The sequence below is a fragment of the Lissotriton vulgaris genome, chromosome 9 (assembly GCF_964263255.1).
Source record: "Lissotriton vulgaris chromosome 9, aLisVul1.2, whole genome shotgun sequence".
Classification (NCBI taxonomy): Eukaryota; Metazoa; Chordata; class Amphibia; order Caudata; family Salamandridae; genus Lissotriton; species Lissotriton vulgaris.
Window position 1 is genome coordinate 881,667,995 of NC_141697.1, and position 19,098 is coordinate 881,687,092.

Below are 19,098 nucleotides of genomic sequence, written 5' to 3' on the forward strand. Positions count from 1 at the left end.
AGGAAAGGACTGTGATTACCACCTCTCGAGACCACTAGTCAGTATTCATAATCTTCACAGCCTAGGCGGGAGAGCCGGTATTATTATTCTCGTCAATGTTTGTTTTATGGGGCTGGTAATTGGCCTAGCGGGAATCCTCCTTCTTGGTCCTTTTCCCGGGTACAGCGTGCTTCCCGCTCCGCGAAAACTCGCCCCCTACATCCTGACTGCAGTTACGAGGCAGGCAATGCATCAACGGCGCCCCCGGGGGCCCGGGCACCGGCTGAGAGCGAGCCGTCAGGACTCCTCCGCCCCTTACGCTCAGGGCCAGCGCGAGCCTGCAGCCCAAACGAGCGATCCAGTCACGCGGGCATCTGAGCGACTGACGGAGGGAACAGGCTAAACCGCCCTGACACAAATTGCTCACAATTGCTGCCGCGTGGGTAGCGCACCTGTTGGGCACCAGTGGTGTTCTTAAGCCTATTCCCAGTTAATTATATAACTGTCAAAATGGGCACGTAACGCGTGACACCTCCAGCCTTACAAGGCTAGTTAGGCAACTGCAGCAGCAGGTTGCATTCTGGTACTTGTGGTTTCACGTTTTCCCATTGTAAGGGCGACCTTTAAAATCCCAACACTCAGTGTCTTAAAAGACCAGTTCTGGCAAACGTACAATCCTTGACATAAAGTCCCTAAAATGTTAAAGGTTTTGCATTGTGCACTCAAAAAAATGCAGTGTTTCATTATTTCCAAAGAACGGCCGCAATATATAGCTGCCAAAATACCTCGTGTGACGTGTGGCACCTTCAGCTAAAAAGGCCAGAACTGGCTGATAGTGTAGCACGCGACATACGGACACCGGCTGTTGGGCAACTTTGTTTACATGAATATACCCATTCTTATGGTATGCTTTGAGCTATTGCACAGTCGCTGTGCCGTGCTTTTTGTACAGTGCTTATGTTTCTTGATAGAGACAATAAGTCACGGCCATGGTCGTCATATTGGGTCTTTCCACACTGGTCTCTGAGCTCTTGCTATTGTTGCTGGCAGCAGACGGATATTCCACGGCAGAGACAGCGCAGACTGTCCCCGGGTGGGGGCTGCCGCCCTCGCGCTGTCGCTTCCTCGCTGGGGCTCGGGATGAGAGAGGAGGAGGTGGGAGGGAGTAAAACCAGTCGTTTAGGACCAGCGGGACTTCCAGCAGCAAAACCTAGCGCTGCCAGACAGACACGTAAACTCAGCTGGCCACAGAGGAGACCCCCGCCAGTCACTTGGAATTAGATGACGGGCGGCTGTGCCCCAGGCGAGGGAAGAAGCAAGCCCCCCCCCCCCCCCCCCCCCCCCCCCCCCCCCCCCCACTCTGGTGGAACGGAACGGTGCAGGCGGAGGAGCAGCTCTGTCGAGGGGAAAGTGAGCGCTGGAAGTTGAGTGGGAGGCGCCGAGAAGATAGACAGCGGGTATTCAGGGTCGTTTGTGCGTGAGGACAGGTGAGTGTGAGCGGGGACAATGTATCCAGAAAGCTAAACAGGGTACCCCTTCCCTATTGTGTGGCCACGCAAGGGAAAGTTTTGCCCTTTTCATGTGAGGTCGGGTTCCTCGAGGTTGCTGATTTGAGATTGTTTTGAGTGTGTTGTTAGTTGTTAGGAAATGAATTGTGCCTATAATTGGCAGCTAAGGTGCCCTGTTTGCACTCTGCAAGTACCTTGGACAGCATCCCCACCCTTTATATCACGCTTGCACTGAAGTAATTTGAACACGTTGTTTTGTAGTGTATTCCCCTTGCTAGCTCTTGCCTCCTTCACTCCACGTTGCTGGTGACGTTCTTCAGGTTAACAGCTGAAATGCTGCCTGCACTGCCCTCCTCAGCCTGTGTCTGATGTACTCGCTTTTAAGGCAGTATTCCGTACTCTGACACACAGCATGTAGTGGGTAGCTGCGGCTGTGTTCTTACGGCTTCCTGTACCTGACACATCTCTCCCTGTGATATTCGTGATATTCGTTCATCGGTCTCCACTTTGTGGCGGTGTTTGGCAGCAGAAGGAGGCACTTGCAGCTGAGATGTGCAGTCATGTGCTTGTTTATTAGATCACGCTGGTCTCTGTGAAACGGGTCCATGGTCCCTGGTTTATGGTAATGTTGGACAATGGATGGTGTGACCGGTTTATTGAAGTATTGGGCATCTCGACTCTCATGTCCTCTTGATATACGCCTCACTGCCCCCGATTTATGTTAATAATGGGGCTATGCAGGGCTTTAAGTCGGCCGGGTTTCACCGGTGCTGAGCATCGGCAGTTTTTTTTAAGGGGTCCTCGAAACGGGTTTTTATCGGGCTCTGTTTTGTGCAATAACACAGGCGGACTGCAATGACAGCAAGCACATCGATGTGCGCTGCTCACACTGCTCACTTCTCACTTGTGGAGAAGTGACGGCATGACGTCATGCCAGGTGAGTGTTGTAGTGGAAGGGAAATCCTTTAAAGGGAGTCATTTTCTCTCTGGATTTCCTTTTTGAAACTCAAGAGCAGCAACATTGTCGTGGTGTCACCAGGGCTTTAAATGGAAGCTTTTTCAATATAATTAATGAGCCATAGTTGCTGCTAATTTATCTTATGCAACTAACAACTATTGACAAAGCCAATAGTCTTGACTTGCTGTAGGTATGATGGTACTTGTATCATATATCTGGGTGCAATGACAGAAACAGCAAAATACAAATCGGGCGGTACACTATGCTAAACTCAGATTTTTAGATTACATATTTTAAGCCACTCCCTTAATTAAATTGGCCACGCCCCTTTTAGAGTCCCCACACTCTTTTGATCCCACTTAAAGCCCTGGGGCTATGGATGTAGATGCCTTTCTGTAGAATGCACACATAGCTGTTATTGAGGTATTAATAGAAAGATATTCCATTTGATGTATGTCCTGCACACCTTGATGCATTGAACAGTCGAACAGCAGTAACAGTGATAAATATTTGACAGTCCCTTGTTCACTGTAATGCTGGGCTAAGGGAAAACCCCTCTCTTTGTAATGCACAATCAACAGTCACTGTTAATGTTTTAATATAAACAGAAGCCTCTCTGATGTTCACCCTACAGTCACTGATTTATGGTAATGTGTGCAGACAGACATACATCTTGCAGAGACAAATTATTGATAGTTCTTGGTTTATGAAAATGTTGGGATATAAGTGTAATCACTGACCTTATGATGCAAGGTACTTTATCGTGAAGTTAGTTTACAGATAGAGCACCCTTTCCCTGTGATATATGTCCCATAACCCCTGCTTTATTGTAATTCCCTATAGACAGACACACCTCTCACTGGAATATATGGCTAGGGGACCCCGGATTAAGTTATGTAAGCACATGTTCCTCTCATACACATGCCACAGTTTCTGGACTATTCTACGGTGAGTTTATGGAGAGAAATCTTTGTGATATATGTCCTTCATTATCTGGTTTAGGGTAACGTGCTGTAGGCAGGTACACCACTCACAGATATTTATGGCTCGCAACCCCGTGTTTATGGTTAAATTAGGCTATAGGTTTGATCCCCTCTGTCTACGACAAAACATACAACAGTTACTGGGTCATAAAACTGATGGGTTACAGATAGAAATCTCTGAGTCTGATGTCACCTTTTCTGATTTAGAATATTCTGTTGTTTATGACACTCCTCTCCCCAGTGGTCGATGGGCAACTGTCCCTGCACTGCTGATCTTTTGGGTACTCATTGAACCACTGGTGCCCATGCTTGGCAACCATAGATCACTGACACTTTTTTACCTGACCCTTTGATGTTCCATCCATGGCGCCTGTTAATGCCTCATGAGTTTTGGTAATCTGACAAGTGCCTGTGGAATGTTTGTTAGCCTCTGACCTTGTTTACATGTCATTGATGGGGTAAGAAAACTGCCCTGTCTCTGCCATATAGAAATATTGTTGTCCTATTGGACACTCAAGGCTGCAAGCACTCCTTTGTCCCTATGATATACAGCTCACACTCCTGATCCCCTAATATAAAGATATCACTCCAATAGGGAACACCAGGACCCCCTCTGTGCCCCCTGAGCAAAGCAGTTGTAGGATAGGCTACTGACCTCTGTTAAACAACACAGACCCCCTTTACTCCTCCTCTCGTACATAGAAGGCTGTAGACTGACGCTCATGTCCATCCGACGTGCAGATATCAGCCCCGCAGGCGACACCTGGGCCCATTCTGTGTCCTCTTGTGTAAGGCAGTCTAGATAAATAGGCGACATCCCTTCTGATACACAACAAACACTCCCCTTTGGAGCTGCCTGGTACATAGTAGGCTGTAGCTGGACAACCCTGTCCCTATTTTAACCTGATAGACAACCGTCCCCCTCAGTGTCCTCATGTGTAAGGCAGTCTCGATAAATAGGCGACTGTCCTTCTGATACACAACACTCAGTCCTCTTTGAAGCCGCCTGGTACATAGTAGGCTGTAGATAGACACCCACGTCCCAATTTTAGCCTGATAGACAACAGCCTCTCTGTGTCCTCTGTGTCATGGCAAGGTGTAGACATCCTCATCCGCCAGCATAATGTACAACCCACTGCCCCTTTCGATCTCTTCGAACACACATAAAATGGCAGATTGTAAATTGACTCTCCAATCTCTTCGATATACACCATAAAGTCCTTCTAGGTGTCCTCTGGAACACAACTTACTTGATACTGGCAACCCTGTCCCTGTGCTGCACAACACATTGTACCTTTTAGGGCCTTTCGGTTTTCCCATATGTGGCAGTGTGTATCTGCAATAAACAGATATCACTGTCTTCTGGAAGAAGACAGGCTGCAGACTCACTGCTGTCCCTAATTTCGCTGGAGGTCCTCGCAGGGCAGAGTCTGCAGTGTGTTCTGCATCTGTTCAAGGTTTGGTGCATCACAGTGATGTTTCAGGGGCTCCACCTGAATCCCACCAGCCTCTTGATGGAGAACAGACACACGAAGAGGGACGAGGACATCAGCAAGTTGTTTTTCCTTTCCCAGTGCCTCTTCCCACACATTCAGCTGCTGCTTGCACCGTGGTAGCAAGCTTTTAGTATGCTGTTTGTTTTTCCAAGGAGCGTGAATGTTCGTCAATCAGAAGTGAAATGCTGGCATCTGTTTGAAAGACTATTTCTGCCCTATCAGCCACTTGGCTCCTTAACCCATTATTGCTAACAAGAAACTGGCAGAAGGTCAGAAACGTAATTTTATTTTGCATCTCATAGTTCTGCCAAGTGGCACTATGACATATTAACATCATCTGTTCCTGGATTTTCAGCCAACATCATGTTGCATTGTGAAGCAAATAGTTCTGCTTTTAACAGTGTCATCGCTTACTGAAAACCCCAACAAACAAAGTGCTATTGGCTGAAATGCCAGAACCGGTCACATTTCTTAAACATGAGATGGAGCCTTTTGTCAGCTGTGTTTTAAAGTGTTACAAAGTGACATAGGCCATTTGAAAAACTACTTGTTTCACATTTAAATCTGAAATGTTACTTTATTCACATATTTTGTGAGGGTTACCTCTTTCATTCACATCACACATTAAAGCAAGCAGTGGCAACACACATTGTTTTGTATTTTGTCTAGTGGAAAGTTTTATATTAAGCTTAACAACACAACAAAGTTACAATGTGGACATCAGCAGCACAATGTTCCCTAACACAAACCAGAGCCGGTCCTAGGCCTTCTGAGGCCTTCTGAGGCCCCGGGCGAAAGGGAAGATGTGAGGCCCCTCTAAGTGCCTTACTGCCTGCGCGAGTGCGCTTTTCCCTACTCTGCGGGGCCGGCAGGGGCCCCCCTGAGCGCGAGGCCCTGGGCAGCTGGGCCGGCAGGGGCCCCCCTGAGCGCGAGGCCCTGGGCAGCTGCCCATACCGCCCATGCCTAGGACCGGCCCTGACACAAACAGCAAGTAAAGGACAAGTGGCAGTAGCCGGCGTAATGTCACTTGATTCTCGCACAAATACAGGATAAGTACAACACCGGTAGCTAAAACACTAAAGAGAGAGGACTTAAAGGAATAGTGTATGTTCTCTGTATGCATAAACATAGAGAAACAGCAAAACCCTTATGGAATTATCATACTTTCATAAAAAAAGGAGAGTCAAGTATTGGACCCTGCTTATTGAACCTGTGGGATTAGTCACCTTCCACATTACTGTAGGTCTGGGAATCTCCCATCAGGTATTGTGAAACAGTACTAAGTTCAGAAGGTATGTTATACAAGTGCATTCAATGTTTGCTTTGCATATTAGATGGGGCAACAGTAGTGGATAGACCCCTCTTTACAGAACTGGCACACTGTGTACAGAAACAGTGCAAGCTTCTCATCTACAGAGGACAGGCACAACTAGAACAGCAGCAGTGCACGCTTTTGCCATCACAGAACATGCACAAATCAGGCAGCCGCAGTGCAAGCTGTGCTTACCACAGTATGGTAGTAGTAAAGCAAACTTTCCTCTCTCATGGGAGGCAGCAAGTTCAGAATATATACAGCTAGGGCATAATTGACATGTGCATTAAAGAATGATCTCTGGAGCTGTTTTTTTCAGTCACTGAGAGGAATGCATAGGTGGATAAATGTGAATGTGAATGTGAGAGTTGTGACACCTTTCTCACCTAAGCCATTATACACATCACCATCCCGAATGTCCTGCCTACTGTTTACATTGATTCTTTAGTTTCCCATGTTTTGACAGGCAGTACAGCCTAGTAGGCCATTGTTGTTATTTGGAGCAGCCCAGCTACAGCCTTAGTAACTATTCTCTAGGCAGGCACACATACACCAACGTGTTTGAAAACGTTTTGAATGCCCATGCTAGACGCTGCACAATTCCAGCGGAAGCACTCCACCTGTTCAAAATGTTGAGTGCTGCCGCTGCCTATTATCTACAAGGCACTATCCCTGCCAATTCCCACTGGCAGTTGGCAGGCTGCAGACACTCCTGTTCTTGTGATAGACGCACACAATCCCTATGTCCTAGGGACATGACCACCTGCAGAGACCTGTATCACTTGATATACACTACATTTCCTGTTGGCACCCTAGAGACATGACCAGTGCTGAATTTGTGCCGGAGCCCACCAGCACTATTTTTGGGGGACTGGAAATTATTTTCCTGCATCAGATATTTCCAGAAAGCAAGTGAGGTAAAAATACACAAATCGCATAGACAAAGGAAGAGAAAGACAGAAAAAATGTCACAAAGGGAGAAAATGGGCAACTGCAAGTGAGAGATACATGCAGCAAAAAGTATCTGGTGGTGGATAATAGACATATTAGGTGGATTTAAGACTTCCAGTCTTGGTATGCTGCGTGTAGACATTTAATTGCAATGGCCACAGACTTCTCGCCAGAGCTTCAGGCACCAGCACGGATGTATGACGGTACGACGCGTACCGTCACAACGCGTGCTTTTACAACGCGTCTTTAACAACGCAAGTCGTTACAACGACTTGCGTTGGGGGGCGCTGATAGTGAATAGTATAGTTTACTATTCTAACACCAGTCCCCGTGGATACTAGGGAAGGTGTTGGAATAGTAAATATACTATTCTTTATCCTCTAGCGCCCTCCAGCGCAAGTCGTGGTTACGACTTGCGTTGGAACGGACGCGTTCTAAAAGTACTAAGGAGTAAAATCCGCGTTGAAAAGGATGTTCCCCGCCAGCACTTTCTTATAAAAAGTAAGCATTGGACATGGCTTTCTGTAAGCATATGCCTCTGTCCATGCAATACACTGCCCTTTTCAGAGTCTTCTGGTATATGGTCTGCTGTCCTTCTAATAAACGGGTATCAAGATTCTTAGACATGGCAGGCTGTAGTCTGCCTCTTCTGTCCCTGTGATGCGAAACACAGAGTGCATGCCTGTCTTTGATGTGACCTAAAAGGTTTTAGACCAGTGATACTCTAAGTATAGCCTGGGGAAGGGAGGGGTATGCAGCCCTCCTGACCTTTACATGCAGTCCCTGTACAACAGTAGCACTGGGCTGCTGTTCACTTTATTCGGAACTAACATTAAAAAATGTTAAATATACAGGCAAGCTTTTGTTGAAAGGTTAATTGAAGTTAAAGAAAGGAAATGACAAGGTTGTCTTGCACCACTTAACTCTAGGTATACCTTTACTTTCAGAGCCATGTTGCCTCAAAACTGCATCCCCCCGCCATGCTGGCATCAATGCAGCCCTTGGTCAGATAATAGGCCAACGTTTGTGGCCCTTGGGAACATGTTTGTGAGTACCCATGTTGTAGACAGATATAGCTGCCTCACTGTAGCAGTCTACAGCACACACAAATGTGGTTGATTACTGCCTGTGACTCTCCGATAGATCTGACTTTCCTCTGCTTTCACATCACCTCAGTGTTAACCTGGGGTCTGACGTCAGTCTCTCCAGGTATGTTTGTGACATGTAAGGTGAATGTCACCTAATGCACAAATATCAGATTGAGGATGTTTACATACTAAGCGAAGTCAATTGCTAAAGGTTGGGCAGTAATCTCCTTGACTGTAAATGGAATTAATTAGAAGTGGGTGTTAACTACAAGGCGTGTCGATGAACCCTAATGTGGTGAGTTGTCCTTATTTAATGTGCCGTGTAACTTTTGTGCTGTATGAAATGCCTGACATACTATTGGCCATCAAGTCAGGCTCTCTGGGTGATCCGTGCCCACCAGCCATCATCCATGGTGTCTTGAAACAAAGCAGCTCACTACTCGCACCCTTCTTAAACATTATCATGAGGTCAGGGGTTGTCCCATTAGCATGGAAGGAGGCCTGCATCACACCTATTCTAAAGAAACCCTCCCTGGAGGGAAACAACCATTCCAACGCAGTCATTACAACACACTACATTTACAATGCAGTCATTACAACACAATTGCCTTTACATCGCATGCCATTACAGCATAGCCATTACAACAGATGCCACTACAACACATGCCATTACAATGCATGTCACTACAACGCATGCCATTACAACACATTATAAGGTAAGTAATGGGGAATAGTAATTTTTATCCCTACGCTATCCAACACTTACCCTATTGTTGCACTCACTGGAGTGGAAATAGTATTTTTTACCCCTACACTATCCAACACTTACCCTGCTGTTGCACTCACTGGAGTGGGAATATTAATTTTTACCTCTAGACTATCCAATACTTACCCTACTGTTGCCCTTAAAGTATTATGCTTTGTAATGGTATGCCTTGTAATGGTATGCTTTGTGTTGGAATGCATTGTAAATGTAGTTTTTAAAAATGCATTGTGATGCCATACGTTTGAAAATCATGCTTTGTAATGTATGTTGCGATGTAAAAACCTGTGTTGTAAAGGTATGCGTTGTAATTTGTCCTATTCCTCCCTGGACCCATGTGACGTTACTAGCTACCGACCTATCTCCTGCCTTCCTTTGGCAGCCAAGGTTCTGGAGAAAGCCATAAACACAGATCTAAACGATTACCTGGACTCCAATAATCTACTTGACAGTATTCAACATGGCTTCCGTTCCCGCCATTTTACTGAGTCTGCATTAGTCATGGCGATGGAGGAAGTCCGATGGCAAATTGTCAGAGGTGGCAGGGCTGTCCTGATCCTACTTAACCTATCTGCCACGTTCAACATGGTGAATCACTCAGTTCTCACGCAACGGCTGAAGGCAATTGGGATTCGGGACACCACTCTTGCCCTCCTCACTTCCTTCCTGACAGGGAGAGAGCACAAGGTCTGCTGGGGTAACCTTAAGTTGGACACATTTTACCTCCCCTGTGGAGTTCCAAAGGGGCGGCGCTCTCACCCACATTATTCAACATATATGTGACTCTGCTGGCCAAACTAGTCAAAGACCACAGTTTCTCACTTGTATGGTACGCCGACGATACACAAATCATAATTTCCATATCCTCCAGGGAAGACGTGCCGTTGGCTAGGTTCCATAGCTGTCTTGATCACATCATACAATGGATGCACCTAAACTATCTGAAACTAAACACCCAGAAGACGGAGGTTATGGAGTTTGGCACTGGTACTCCCATTTGGAATTCTGCCTGGTGGACGACAGTGGCAGGAGTCTGTCTGTTGTTGCCAGTGACCAAAATGAGAAAGCTGGGCGTTGTGTGTGACAATCAGCTCCGTTTTGTGGAACAGATAAACCAGGTAACCTCAACCTACTACTTCACTCTAAAGATACTGTGGAATATCTTCCTGTTTCTCCCGATGGAGTTAAGGAAAATGGTTGTGGTAGCACTCGTGCTATCTCAGATTGACTACTGCAACTCCCTCTACCTAGGTATGGATAAACAGCAATTAATCAAATTGCAATCCTTGCAGAACGCCGCTGCTCGAACCCTACTGAACATCCCTAAATATAATCATATACCTGGGACTATTAGGAAACTTCACTGGCTTCCAGTCAAGGAGCAGATTGAATTCAAGGCACTAATCTAGTTCATAAAACCCTGTAGGGAGGTGGACCAACAGAATATCTTAAACTATTCCAATGGTACACCCCCGGACGCTCTCTGAGATCAGTAAATCAAGCACTGGTTAACGTCCCGAAAATCAAGAAGGCAAAATGGGGAGGCAGATGCCTCTCCCATCTAGCTCCCAAGCTGTGGAACAATTTGCCTCTGAACATTAGATCCCAACCTGTCCATACACAATTGCAGGCCTTATTGAAAACCTGTCTCTTTCCGACTCAGTAACAACCTGCCCTTACTTGGGTTCTTCTCATATCTCTGCTATCCAGCTCCAAGACGCCTCGGCAATTGAGCGCTTTATAAACCACTTACTTGCTTACTTACTATATAGATATGACATTTATTCATTTAATTTAACACTCGATCTAGTAAAATTACAATTTTTCATTGTGCAACTTATGAGGATTCCTCGCTCATGAGGGGTTGTTCAAAGTAACCTATGAAAAGAATGCAATTAATAAAAATAAAAAAAATAGCACAAAATAAGTTTTTGGTAGCTAGATTACAATGGGAGTTGGCAAAGTAATTAAAAACTATAAACATTAAGTCCATAAAGTAGGTAATGTGCATGGTACGGTACTTTAAAAAAAATCACATAAAGTTTCAACTGTCTTAGAAGGCCAAAGTAAAGGTGCTAAAGTGGCCAAAAGGTAAAATCATACATACAAATGGGATAAATGCAGAAATACAGCTTTAAATCACGATCAATAGTATGCCATACCATGCCTTGTACTGTGCTGGGTTATTGAATGTAAATGGCGAGCTGAGACTATATTTGTTAGTAACCAAGTTGTTGCTGATGTCATTTGCAATTTATGTATTCGGAACAGTTTGCCAGATGAACTAGAGGATTTTGCAGTTGAAAAACTCTGTGATTTCCAACATCTCAATCAGCAAAATCCCCTTTTCTCATTTGTTAAATCAATTTTATAAGTTGGTAAAGTTCTAAAGATACCTAAAATGGATTTAGAAATAGACACCAATTCACAATTTGGAGGGTGCCTGTTTTTGGCGTTCATTAAAATGGCGAATTGGTACCATACGCATCAATGCTTTGCAACAGTAGTTCTGGTTGCAAACTATTGAATGGCTACTGACTCCAAACATGGGGTGGTAACTGATTCACAAACCTGAAGCAGTCACCTTTGAGCACCTTCCCCTTTGGTAGTCAGAGTAGCAACTTTGGGCAGTGTAGTCAGTGGTCCAAGTTACCACTGCCAACTCTCCCTGAACCTTTTCAAAACTGAAAACTTTAAAAAAAGAAAAAGCACCCAGGTTCCTTTTGGCAAAGACATTGGTGCCTGTCCTTGAAATTCTGATCCTGTATGTCTTTGTCTTTTTGGATGGTACTGAGGTGAGTCCAGGAGATGACCAGAGCTGTTAATAGTGATCATGTTTGCAAGGAATTCTAAATAGCTGGCCTATAGCTGGTGGCAGATACAGTGTGCTTATTTAAGGAACCAGGTCGAGATGTTGATATTCTCTGGCAAAGTCATTAATTACACCATATATATCGTCAAACAGGACATCCTTAGAAAATGCATTGAGGTGGAAGTTAGGCTTAGTTGGTGACCCTCACACCTCCTTTCCGAACTTTTGTGCATTTTAATTAAAGCATAACAGGAAATCAACTTGATTTTTTTCATCAACATCTGTGTCTGCTTGATAACTGCTTGTTAGGGTTCCCTCTATTTCTAAGTTCAGTCCACTTTTTGCTGAGTACGTTATTTCTAAATTTGTTAAGCTGTGACCTAAAACTGCATTGCTAATGCTTTTATCTTAAAGTATGTGATTTGCTTGGCGTGTTAGGCTACCCTGTGCGATTTGTTAACTTGTGTTGTATGCTCTGTTATGTTATTGAATGTATAGTTCCTTCATCATGATCTTGAAGATAAGTTAGTCAGAGAGTTTAGTGCTCCCTCTTTAGATTCATGTGCAACCAACAGGCATTGAAAAATACAAACTATGAACATGAAAGCAATCTCCAAAGATGAGTTGGGAATCCTTTATTCCTCTATTTATAGTTCTCCTGATTTTAGAGCGTGTCCAGCAACACCCTTAGAAGAGTTTGGCATCAAATACCATTAATGTTAGATGCACTTACTTCACTTAAAGTGCAAAATAAGTTGACTTTGTTATTGGTATAAAAAGATAACAGTGGCTGCTAAGAAAATATATTAGACAGGGAGTCCACACAGGAACTCTTTACGTTCTATAAAGAACTGACAAGCATTTTGTTGACCAATACCTCTCCTCTTTTGTACTCCTCCCAGAGTTTTTGTGATGAGCAAAGCTTATATTTCCAGGAAAAAATGGTCAATTGAGCATTAAAATTTCTTTAAAAGCGTGCCTACAAAATTAGACCTAAAGAAATTAGATTGTGTTAGCCCTGTCAAAAGTAAAGTTTGGGCAATTTTTTGCCTTTCCATGAGATAGCACACAATTTATGGGTAAGCTAAAACCATTGAAGGAAGTTACCCGATTAGGGCCACCTGGGTCACTCGCGACCATCTCTTAGCATTCCATACAAATGAAGAGTCGGACAGACAGTAGACAATACAAACCAAAATGATTTATTAGTCATACACTCAAGCGGAGGCCAGTCTGACCAGTCTCCTCGGATTGTTGCAGAGGGGACTGGCCCCAGACAACATGGTGAAACATAAAGTACATTTCCAGTACCCCTAAAGACACGCCCAGACTGGATTTTTCCAAACTAGGTGCTCTTTGGACTTTTTCTTAGCTTCATAAAAAATTGAAACAGGGGCCAGGCTCTTCTCTAGGAACTAGACTGGGGAGCAGACCTGTGTGCCTGTCTGTGCCCCAGCGAGAAGCCAGGAGATATTTGGATTGCTAATGTTAGGGGAAAATGCAAACAGTATCTGGGCTCCTTGTCTGGGCACAGTAGTGTGTAGGTCTGCACCACCTTGGCAAGCCAGGTACAGACTAAATTTATCCTGAGATGAAGAAGAAATTGAAACAACATTCAGCTTCTTTTTGGAACACGGACGAGTGTGTCTGCTCCCCAGCAAGGTGTCAGGGACAATTTGGATATTTCTGAAGCCAAGAAAAAAAATCCAAGCTTCTCACTGGGACACAGGCATGTGTGTCTGCACACCAAAGGGGAGCCAGACACTGTTTTGAATTTTCCTGAAGCTGAGAAAAAAATCAAAAAGGCTTCTTGGCGCCTCACTTTGTGTGTTTCTGTCTTTTGCATTTGTTCTGAAGATAGAAGAATCCAAAGCAATAGCCAGGCTTCTTGTGGTGCAGACATGAGTGTGTCAGCTCTTCTGCGAGCAGCCAGGTGCTGCTTGAGTTTATTGAGATGCTAAGAAAAAAATCCAAAGAGAGAGAGAGAGAGAGAGAGAGACTGGCTGTGTCTCTTTGTGTGTTTCTGTGTTGGTGTGAGTGTGTCTGTGTGTCTGTGTCCGTGTCTGTGTGTCTGTTCTCCAGAAAAGGGACATGGGCTGGTCTGGTGTATGCCAAGGTGAAGCAGAAATCCACATAGCTTTAGGGCTCCTGGCTGGGGGACAGATGAGTAGGTAAGTGTATGCACTCCAGCATGATGCCAGGCTTGGTTTGGATTTTTTCAGAGGTTAGAAAGCAATCCAGTTAGCACCTGGCTCCTTGCTAGCGTGCTTTGTTTAAATCTGTGACCCAGAATAAAAGTCAGACACTTGGGATTTTGTCTTAGGCTAAAGAAATTCTGAATAGTGTCTGGCTACTTGCTGGGTACAGACATACAGCTCCTTCCCCTCCCAGTGTTTATCTTGGACAGAGAAGCACTGCAGAATGTTGTAGCTGTCTGAAACTGAACCACAAAATAGGACTTGAATGGGATGGACTATGTACAAACCTAGTCGCTCCCACTCTAATCTCCATCTCCTGATTTGTTTCTTCTGTGGTCAGGTATTAAGTGTGGCAGGAGGAAAGGGCTGGGCTGTTACTCCTGCTCTCTCTCCCACCTCCTTCCCTCACAGCAACAGAAAAAAGTGTCTCAAGCTGGTGAACATGGCTTAGTAGGAGCTGAGAGCAGGAAGAACTGCTATTAACCCCTCCTATAGCCCCGACCACCAGATCCATCCTTTGAATTGATTTGGGAGTGGCTTGGGAATCCTCCTAGAGTCATCTTGCGTGTGTGATGCCATTAGTGATGATTTGGCCCAAGAACAGTACTTTGAACAATGCTGTATATAAAAACATCATAGGGGCGTCCTAATGGTACATATGAATCACACACACACACACATATTACCTACTGGCGGTCGCCAGTAGGTATATATAGTTAGGATTTTTTCTCTATGGGATTTTTGAAAATTCTATGTCTAATAACTTTGGCGTTTGTGGACGGAATTGGCTGAAATTTTCAGGAAAATGGAACATTTTGTTTCTGAGCAGCCCCTGACAATTTGGGGGGGTTTCATGAAGGGGGGGCCGAGAAAAAAGGGGGGTCCCAAAACGCGTTTTTCCCATGTTAATTTCCATAGGGCGGTTGGCCTCACTTTTAGCTCGAACGGCTGAATGGATTTGCACGAAACTTGGCAAAATTGTAGGGACTGTTAGCCCGATGTGCCTTTGCTAGATCTCAATATATGTGCTCCAGTGGATTTTGAGTAATTTAGGTTCAAAAAAAGATATATATCTGGGCGGAGCCTAACCACACATCTGATCTGATTGGCTGTCAGCACTTCATCCAAGAAGTGTTGGCAGCCATCTTGGGACCAATATACATGATAGCACCTCATTAAAAAGCATTGTAGTTAATAGAGGGTTTTAGGACTTTAGTTACATTATAAATCATTTGTTGATGGTACCATACTCGTTTTAGGAATTGTGGTGGGTTCTAAGGTGATTTTACCATGTGAAAAAACCTTCTGCTGTGATATCATGAATATTGTTTGAAAGAAAACTAATATCTCATGATTTTCCCACAGTGGTTTGGAAGGGGATCTATAAGCTAAACTGAAAGCATATTTTCTGTAAATTCACATTATCTTTCTCAGTCATGTGAAAATGAAGTCTGACATTCTCAGTAAAACATGTACATCCAACAAGGACAGAGACTGTCAGTTGATTCCTTTGTGTTCTACTGCAGCCTCCTAGAGTGTTCTAAAGAACAACTAGAGCGCTAACAGTCCTACTTATTACAAAGGTATGGCACACCTGAAGCCATCTTGATTGGAATAAAGTGGTAACTCTTAAAACATTTAATTTAAAGAGAAACAACATGAGGGGGTATATTTTGCCATAGAAAGTATGATTAGTGCTGCAGAATGAAAAATTAGGGCACATTTTGAGTGACTTCTCAAATCCTTTTCTATTTCATTAAAACATTCTGACATGCAGTCTCCCAAAATGGCCACCAGAGACAAAAGAGCCCAAATGTAGCCCAAATATCACCCAGATGTAGCCCAAGTATAGCCCAATGACAGAATGTCCCAGAGTGTTCTAAAGAACAACTAGAGTGCTAACAGTCCTACTTATTACAAAGGTATGGCACACCTGAAGCCATCTTGATTGGAATAAAGTGGTAACTCTTAAAACATTTAATTTAAAAAGAAACAACATGAGGGGGTATATTTTGCCATAGAAAGTATGATTAGTGCTGCAGAATGAAAAATTAGGGCACATTTTGAGTGACCTCTCAAATCCTTTTCTATTTCATTAAAACATTCTGACATGCAGTCTCCCAAAATGGCCACCAGAGACAAAAGAGCCCAAATGTAGCCCAAATATCACCCAGATGTAGCCCAAGTATAGCCCAATGACAGAATGTCCCAGAGTGTTCTAAAGAACAACTAGAGCGCTAACAGTCCTACTTATTACAAAGGTATTGCACACCTGAAGCCATCTTGATTGGAATAAAGTTTTAACTCTTAAAACATTTAATTTAAAAAGGAACAAAATGAGGGGGTATATTATGCAATAGAAGGTATTATTAGTGCTGCAGAAAGAAAAATTAGGGCACATTTTGAGTGACTTTTCAAATCCTCTTCTATTTCAATAAAAAATTCTGACATGCAGTCTCCCAAAATGGCCACCAGAGACAAAAGAGCCCAAATGTAGCCCAAATATCACCCAGATGTAGCCCAAGTATAGCCCAATGACAGAATGTCCCAGAGTGTTCTAAAGAACAACTAGAGCGCTAACAGTCCTACTTATTACAAAGGTATTGCACACCTGAAGCCATCTTGATTGGAATAAAGTGGTAACTCTTAAAACATTTAATTTAAAAAGGAACAAAATGAGGGGGTATATTTTGCCATATGAATTATGATTAGTGCTGCAGAAAGAAAAATTAGGGCACATTTTGAGTGACTTCTCAAACCCTCTTCGATTTCATTAAAAAATTCTGACATACAGTCTCCCAAGATGGCCACCAGAGACAAAAGAGCCTAAATGTAGCCCAAATATCACCCAGATGTACCCCAAGTATAGCCCAATGACAGAATGTCCCAGAGTGTTCTAAAGAACAACTAGAGCGCTAACAGTCTTACTTATGACAAAAGTATGGCACACCAGAAGCCATCTTGATTGGAATGAAGTGGTAAGTCTGAAAACACTCAATTTAAAAAGGAACAACATGAGGGGGTTAATTTTGCCATAGAAAGTATGATTAGTGCGTCAGAAAGAAAAATTAGGGATCATTTTGAGTGACTTCTCAAATCCTCTTCTATTTCATTAAAAAAAATCTGACATGCAGACTGAAACATGCACTTTGAATACCAGCAGCAGACGTCCCTGGTGAGCAGTAGCTTTACTACAGTGATCTAATGTGCAACTAGAGTGCTAACATTCAGAATTTATGGCAAATGTGTGACACATCTGAATGCCTTCTTGATGGAACCAAAGTAAACAAGCATTGAAAATGCAGTAGATCTCGCCCTCGTTTAAGTTAAAGCCATTCTGTTTGTAATGAGGTGGCTTTTTAGCTTTGCTTTTATTAGTGTTTTTTCAACTTTCATGTAAATAACATGCATCTGTATGCATATAAGTATATGTATGCATGCATTTATGTTTGTATTTATATAGATATACAGATGATATATGTTTATATATGTATGTATATATATATATTCACTGAAAAAACCATAGGCTATAGACCATATATAGTTAGGAATTAGCATTTACAAAACCTTGAAAATTCACTGAAAAAACCATAGGTTATAGACCATATATAGTTAGGAATTAGCATTTACAAAACCTTGAAAATTCACTGAAAAAACCATAGGTTATAGACCATATATAGTTAGGAATTCGCATTTACAAAACCTTATTTTACTCACACAAAACCATTGAAATTCCATATATAGTTAGTTGCACTAACTATATATCGCGCACCCGCAATCCACTGCTGATGATGTCACATATTACATCATTCATGACATGGTCAGTGACATCACTGATGACATCACTGATGACATCTCAAATGACATCACTGATGACATCACTGATGACAACATCCAGTGACTGTATGTTTCTGTAAAGTTAAAATATGTCTTACATATTGAAGAATGAGTGGATGTATAAGTGTCTGGATGAAGGATTTAGTAGGTGCATGACTGACTGTATGAGTGAGTGATTAAATGTGTCTCACTGAGTGCATGGGTTAGTAACTAAACTGTCTTAATTTGTGCATCATTATGTCTGTTGTTCTGTAAACTGTTGCATGTGTTGATAAGTAGCTATATGAGTAACTATATGGGTTATTGATTGGTTGCCCAAGTATTTGTATGGGAGACTGAGTGTGTGTGTGGGTGGCTGGGAGGTGTATGACTCTGTGCATAGATGTGTGAGCAGTTGATTCACTAGATGTATGGTTTCAAAAGTGCATGTGGAAACAGCTGTATGGGCGGTTGACTGTGTGCATGAGTGTATTGGTGAGTGAATGGATATCTCAGTGCTACATGTCAAAGTAAGTACATATGTAAAACACAGTACATGTGAGAGTTGACATATATAAATAACTGTGCATAAGAGCCAGTGAATGTGTGAGTGGCTGTATGGATCATTGTGAACTTGTATCAGGGATTGTATAAGAGAGTAAATATGTGTTAGTATATGTTTGAATAAGTAAAGTTTGTATAACTGTATAGTTGAGGAAATGGAGGTGTGATTGATTCTTTGCATGACTGACTAGGTGTGTGAGTAACTCCATGGATGAGTGACAGTCTGTGAGTGTCTGTTTACACTGATTGTATCTAAGGTTATATTAGAGTCTGAAGAGGTTCATCGTATTATCACATGAATGATATCATCAGTGATGTGATCAGTAATGTCAAATGAGATGTCATCAGTGATGTCATCAGTGATGTCATTTGAGATGTCATCAGTGATGTCATCAGTGATGTCACTGACCATGTCATGAATGATGTAATATGTGACATCATCAGCAGTGGATTGCGGGTGCGCGATATATAGTTAGTGCAACTAACTATATATGGAATTTCAATGGTTTTGTGTGAGTAAAATAAGGTTTTGTAAATGCGAATTCCTAACTATATATGGTCTATAACCTATGGTTTTTTCAGTGAATTTTCAAGGTTTTGTAAATTCTAATTCCTAACTATATATGGTCTATAACCTATGGTTTTTTCAGTGAATATATATATATATAGA

At 43.0% G+C, this 19,098-nt stretch overlaps 1 protein-coding gene across 1 annotated transcript in view; it reads left to right on the forward strand.

Moving 5' to 3' along the window:
* The first annotated feature begins 1,336 nt into the window (after positions 1-1,336).
* Positions 1,337-19,098, forward strand: part of TMEM91 (transmembrane protein 91) — a 266,695-nt gene continuing 248,933 nt past the window's right edge. Inside the window, exon 1 of the mRNA XM_086936788.1 lies at positions 1,337-1,466. The gene's annotated coding sequence lies outside the window, so the exon portion shown is untranslated. The remainder of the gene's footprint in view (positions 1,467-19,098) is intronic.